Source organism: Trichomonas vaginalis, chromosome II (genome assembly GCF_026262505.1).
Source record: "Trichomonas vaginalis G3 chromosome II, whole genome shotgun sequence".
Taxonomy (NCBI): Eukaryota; Parabasalia; order Trichomonadida; family Trichomonadidae; genus Trichomonas; species Trichomonas vaginalis.
In genome coordinates, this window is record NC_067204.1 from 12560995 (window position 1) to 12567734 (window position 6740).

Below are 6740 nucleotides of genomic sequence, written 5' to 3' on the forward strand. Positions count from 1 at the left end.
ATATTTGACGGAGAGAGCTCGCTTCAAGACTAACTACTGACCTGCTGCCAAAATCTTGCTCTCCGATGGTAATCTGTCTGTTATGCCAATCTGAGGCAGCCCCAGCCACGCGTTTCAATCGAACGAATCTTTCAATCATGAAGAGCATCTTCCGTGAATGAAGAGTGCTATTGGGTATTTGTAAACTTCTGTTGCTTCTCATTCATGCTGACACGTCTCCTGTCACAGTATATATTGTTATTGTGACCGAGTCTTGATTCTCACAGGTTGAAATACCCACCCATTGAAAATGTCTCTTCTGAGTGCAGCACAATGGAATGCCCAAGCCAAAAAGTTTTGAACGGCTCTCTATTCTCGTATATCTGAAGTTTTTTTGACTTCCTCGCATGGGTCCATACTTTCACATATGGCATAATAGAACTTTGCATTTCAGCGGTTAATGGTTGTTGAAGTATCGTTGTTTAAAGTTTTCATAGCATCTAATGATCAAAGTTGTATATCATCATATCTTCAACTGTAGAATATTCTTCTCTTGGAATATTTGCCATTCTATGTTTATATGATATTTAATACCGGCTGCGTCTGTAGAAACAAGAATAGTCACTTTATAGGTTCGTCTTTTCTGACAGACAAACTGCGTATTCACTGCTGTTGTCCATCACGTTAAAGCAATATATCTTGTTCTTGCACCTGGGTCAGCACTTGGTTTCCAAACTTCACCTGCATAGTCTTTCTGACACGATTATCTTGGTGTATAGGGAACATAAGGTTGAACTGCAAATATATTTTGGCGCTAGCTTTGAAATATCTGGGTCCAACAATAATAGACTGCCAAGTCTGCTTTCATATTTTCTCTTGCATTTCAAATTTTTTCGCATTGTCAATATACCTGGTCGTCCAAGCATGGTAGCCAGTTCAGAGCATTGAAATATATTACTTTCAGTGTTGAAAGTTTGAGAGAGAAACCAATGTCTAAGTCAACCTTTGTCTCTGCAAAAGTCGGCGAATGACGTTTGGATTGCTCCCTTTACGTCTCGTAAGAGTGAATGGGATCTTGTCGTTGGTGCAATGACTAAGTATTATTTGCTTGGAGTCAGTTTCGATAGAAATTTTTCCCTGCCCGAGTTTGCAAGTATCTTAAAAAACCTAACAGATGAGGGACAAGATGACAACAGGAACTCTCAAGTTCGTTTTACTTTTGGTTACTGCTGCTGCAGTTTTCCAGAAAGCGTTCAACATAAAACTCTGGAACGTTCGGGTCAAGTACTTCTTCTATTTCTCAATAGTTGCATTACTGGTCTGTTTGCTTCTCTAGCTTGTGGTAGGTGTTACTGAGTGTTCTCAAAGCGAACCATTCATAGTTTGCCCATGTACTGTTTGAACTAGTCAGAGTTAAGAATTATATCTGTAGTATCCCATGAAAACTTCTGGAGCACATATTGGTATCCGAACATAGAAAATTCCTAATCTTCGCAACCTTTCTTGTCAAGACACTCTGGGCATGAAGGTGTTTTATCTTCAACTGTCTTCTGTTCCCACGTATAAGAATGAGTTGTCAACTGAAATTATATGAACCTGATCGCAAGCAAATGTTATTCTTACTGTTGGTTGAAGAACCTTCTCATAACTCACCTTACGTTTCCACAAGAAACAGCAGTTGTATAATTCGCTAAGTTCCAGGAACTTATTTCTGGACCTTCTAATAGGCATTGTTGCCTTCGTCTTACCATTCGGAAACATTTCCGTTTCATTCTGGCATCAAAACTGTCTGGCGTTCTATTTCTGATCGGCGTTACGATTTAATATGTGTTAATAACCACTAGAATGGAGAATAGTTGGATTTCTATGTTCATAATAGAACCCACGATGGACCAAGCTCTCTACTTTTCTTTCCTGGACTGCAGTTTTATTAACTGTCTATATTATACTTTCATCTGCCAACTACTTTTCACTAATGAAGTTATTTCTTCTACTACTCTTCACTTGTCTCTACCTTCTCTTCTTTCTTTGGTGTCGCTTTGGTAACTTGCCTTTCTGCTTCAAGTTGTTGCATGTCTTTGTCCTCTGTTCACCTAGTATGTGTGTAAATTCCATGTCCTTTTTGCCTATGGCTCTTGGTCGCCATCTCACTGGTAGACCAATATCCTTAGAAGTTTTGTCATAGTTTGTATTTGATGTCTTCGCTTAATTGTATTGGCATGACTGCTTTCCTGAAGTTTCCGGCTTCAAGCTCTTCAAACGAGCTTCTGTCCATATGGGAATAAGTCGTTTTTCCAAATATTGTTTTTGTAGCCATTCTGGTTCTCCTTTCCATGTTACAAACATACTATCTCTTTGTGGGAATGGGAAAGCTTTTACCCAATGTTTCAGTCCTTGCAGTGCTTATTTCTGTAGTAGTTGTTTTCGGGCGATCTTTTGTCAAGGAACATGTTTTTCAATTCACTAAACATCATTTGGTTTAGATGTCCTTTGGTTTTTCTTAAATATTCATCCCGTGTTCTCGGGTTCATGTGTCGCATGTAGCAAAGTAAGTCTTGCTATGACATTTTGATGAAACTTTCGTTTGCTAAAGGTCAATGTACAATAGGTTCTACTTCCTTCTGCTCGCCTAACGTTTCTTTTCTTAAACTCTTCACCAAATATACCATATCTTATGAGTTCTGTGGTAGTATCTTTGAGATCAAGAGTGTTCGATAGAACTCAGGTGTTATATTTCGGACCTGTTTCAGGTCGCCTATGGTTCATTATATCGTCCAAAATATCTGCATCTTTCATAGTTCTTGATTTCAATGGACGTTAAAGCCGTCGCTGAGAACATACCATGCTATCCTGGTTCACCATTCACTTTCCATTGCGTTCTACGAATCTTTCTTGGAGATTGAGGTTAGTAGAAGTTTATGAACCACCTATCCGGATTTGCTTTGATGGACCCCAGTTCTCATCTGAAGTTCCATTAGTCTGCAGAATCAAGAAGTAGGACTTTGTTTGCGCAACTTTTGAGTTTAGAGTTCTGAATGAACTATTAAACAATGTTTCATTGTCTATATGTTTTGTTGAACTTTAAACCGTTTTATTCACGAGCTTCATCCAGCAGAAGTACTTTGAGCCTTGCATATAGTGTACGAGTTATAAAGGTGTTCGTGTATTTTGGCGCTACATTCTATTCTCTCTCCAGTACTAATCCATTCTATGCCTGAATTATTGTTGATCTGGGTGTTGCCAGCCGGGAGTCTTTTGTAAGATCGGTCAATTCACACTTTTCGATCATTCTTTCTACACGTATGGTCAGCGAATCTTTTCTTAGACTCTTGAAAGATTCCATATTCACGCATCTATACTTTCGTTGAGCGGCTCCCAACCGACTTTCCGGCTGGCTGTTCCCCTATTTCATCTGTAGTTGCTGTGAAGTTGAGTTTCCATAAGGAGGGCTTGGTCTCGTTTCGCATCTTCGGGCTGTTTGCTAGCTGTTGTGCTACTTGAACTTATGTCGTTCCATGTCTGTCTGTACTTCTGAACTTACTTCCTCTGGAGTTCTTGTACCTCATCTGGCATGGGCATTTCATATATTCCGAGACCGTTTTTTAACGTTTCCCTATCCTAAGTCGATCCGGACTCATTAAACCTCTTTCTTCTTAATCCGTTCGCTTCTCTATTTTCTCTACGCGTTTCATGAAGAGAGTTGACATTGTCGAGTTATCTAGCTCTGACACCAATATTCTCGGAAGTAAATGTCAGGGTTCATGTCATTTGTGTGAATGACCATATCGCTATTAACATCACTAATGCCCTTAGCCCCTCCGAGCGTGTTGTAGTTTATTCCAGGTCTTCGCATCGTCTACTTATATCCCATTGGGTGGCGAGACTAAAGCGCGCTAAATTACGTTTCGGCCCGTCTAGTATTCTCCGTTCCTTAACTTTTCTGAATAGCTTACCTTTTTCGATATTCTGTCACTAAAGCTCAATCAGTAGCTGTGGTTAACCAATAGTCTTCCTGATTAAACCACTTTTTAAGAAAATCTTGGTTCCTTGTTCATTCTACTTCTTTTATGTCCTTGCTCTGGTGTGGTTGTTGGCATCTGTGCAGGATTTTGACTTTGTTGTTGCTGTGACTGCGTGTGTCGGTGGTTGTTGTGTGCGTTGTTGCTGCTGTGTGCTGGCTGGTTGGTGTGGTTGGTTGTTTTGGCTGTTGGCGTATTTTGGTGACAGTGCCTGTGTCCAGTTACTGTGTGTAGCCTGTGACGACCTGTATACAATGGGTTTTAGGTAAGTCCTGGTGCAGGGTGCTTTCTCTTGCGAGTGGGTTGAGTCGTGTATGATTAAGTTCCACCCGCACGAGTATTATAACTCTCCACCAGCTGGCACATTATGGTATCCTTATCTGCTAGATCATCAGTTTGTCCTACCTGATTGTTCGTTTTAAGGACAAGCATTCTTACATAGGTCTGTTTGGAGTTGTTTGTAAACTTCTTTTTCTCTGATTTCCACAACAGTTGCTCTAACGCGGTCATAGCTCTTACTCTTGAAACTGTCCTGTCTTCGTTGGGCATGCATCTCGTTTGATTTGTCGTCAATTATCGTTTGTGGCGCTACTTCTCTTTAACTCGTTGTCGTAAACCTTCAGACTTCAGTTTCTTTCTCAGATGAAGAAGTCCGTCAACTTGTTTCACCCTTACTATTGAAGAGCTTCGAAGGCGTTCTTAAAGTCGCATCATTAAAGCTTCATTTGGAACGTTTCTTCATCCGCTCTGTATTCTTTGTCCTTATTGACACCTATAAGTTGGGCATTGCTTTGGCGGTTGGTTTGGGGCATCTAACCAGTCATTTATTAAGACTTTCTATATATTCTGCGCTTTCATTGCCTTTGCATGGCTGCCGTCGTCATTTCTTACTTTCTTGTGCTAGTTTTCACTACTGGTACGGTTGGTTTTGCAACCTGTTAAAAGTTTTTCTGCACTTTCACCATTTTGCTTCAACTTGTCTTTTCTATACTCCCATCGCTACCATATATGGCTTTCAGGGCTTTTTGATTTATCTTCTTCAGTCTTTCAGTATCTTGTATATGAGTGTATATGGTTTTTCAACATTATTACAACATTGCTTGTTCGTATTTTTGCTACTTTCTCGCTGCTTTTTTTCTGACGACTTTTTTCGCATATTCCTTCCTTACTATAGTTCTTTTCAGGTTGAGTTCTTCTTTCTTCTTTTTCTCTACGTATTACTCATTGAGTTTCTTTGTGTGTCTGTCCATATCTAGTTTCTTTTCGTTTTCATTATTGCTCTGTTATGTCTTATGTTCGACTTTTTGACCTGATATTTGATTTTTTGACTGTGAACGCAATTCATTGACTTAGTTTAGCATGTTCCGTCTGCAGCTCCACCTCAGCGCTGCCACTTTTTTGCTAAACAAAGTGCCGCTCGTTAAACCTCCACTCCCGTGCACAAAAACTCTGGTTTAAAAGCATTAGGATTGCTTGACATTGTTGCCAACATAGTGGAGGATTCATTTAAGCATTTGTTGTTGCAACTTGGTGTCTTCGGCTGTCAGTTTTACATATTGAGTTCTCCATTAGCTCCTCTTACCTCTTACGTATATCTTCGTACTTACGTTGGCATTTAAGTGAAGTTAAAAAGCGATGGGATTTTATACTAACATCTTTCGGGGCCTAAGAGGGGCCGCAACGCGCCTGGAAGCCTCCACTACCTTTTGTTTTTTATTTTGCTATGGTTGGCGTCAAAGACTATATGCAGCGGCGGTTATGGTAAAGTAAAGGAAAAAAAAATTTTTTATTTTATAAAAATGCCCCCAATAGAATGGAAGAAGTCTGCTAGAATAAAAGCAGAGTTAAAAGATATGGTGGAGAGTTTCGAAGAAGTTTAAATATAGGAAGGGAAGACCCATAAAAGTCTATGACAAATTGTCTGGTCTTCGCTACGAAATGGATTGGAAACAGCACGTGCAATTTCCAAACAGACTAGAGAGGTTAGAAGAAGAACGTCTTATGGACATGCCTTTCGTGTTAGTGAACTCAAGTTGAAGGACACGGACTTTGCCAGATTCTACTGGAAACATGACGAACACATTGCATCCTTTGAGAAGGAAAAAAGGAAAAGGTGAAGACACAATGCTCCCATGGAAAGAACAAGATATGCATATGAGAGAAGTACGTGAAGTTAGAAGTCATTACTTCTGGTCGAACCTTTACAGTAAACTTTGACGAAGGAAAGAACAAAGAAGGCTTCATGGGTGTACTTGCTGCATTCAAGACGGAAATAAGAAAGGACACAATCTCAGATTGACCATAACAGATTTGGATGGTCACATTTACTATGCAAATGGCAATGTACAACAGCTGCAAACTTCTTGACGCTTTCAAGACTACAAGAGAGAACAAATGGTTGACTCCGACTCACGACATTTTGAATGCAATTGAAGGAATTGCAAGTGTCCAGTTCGAATGGTACCAACCTAAACCTCAAGCAGTCAGACACATCGCTGGATAACTTCCCGTTCATAAAATAAGTCTGACATTGACTTGACAGGTAATGGACTATTTACAATTCAATTGAAACAATTGTCAAGAACCTTGATTCTTACATGTCTCAGGAACTCTTGTCTTGTTACAGTGAGAAGATAAGATCTTGGTACGTTCATGTGTGAGACAAGGTACCTTCTCAGAGGTCAATTGGCAAAAATTGCACCGTTGGCAAATGTCAATATCCGAGAGTCAACATACCTACAG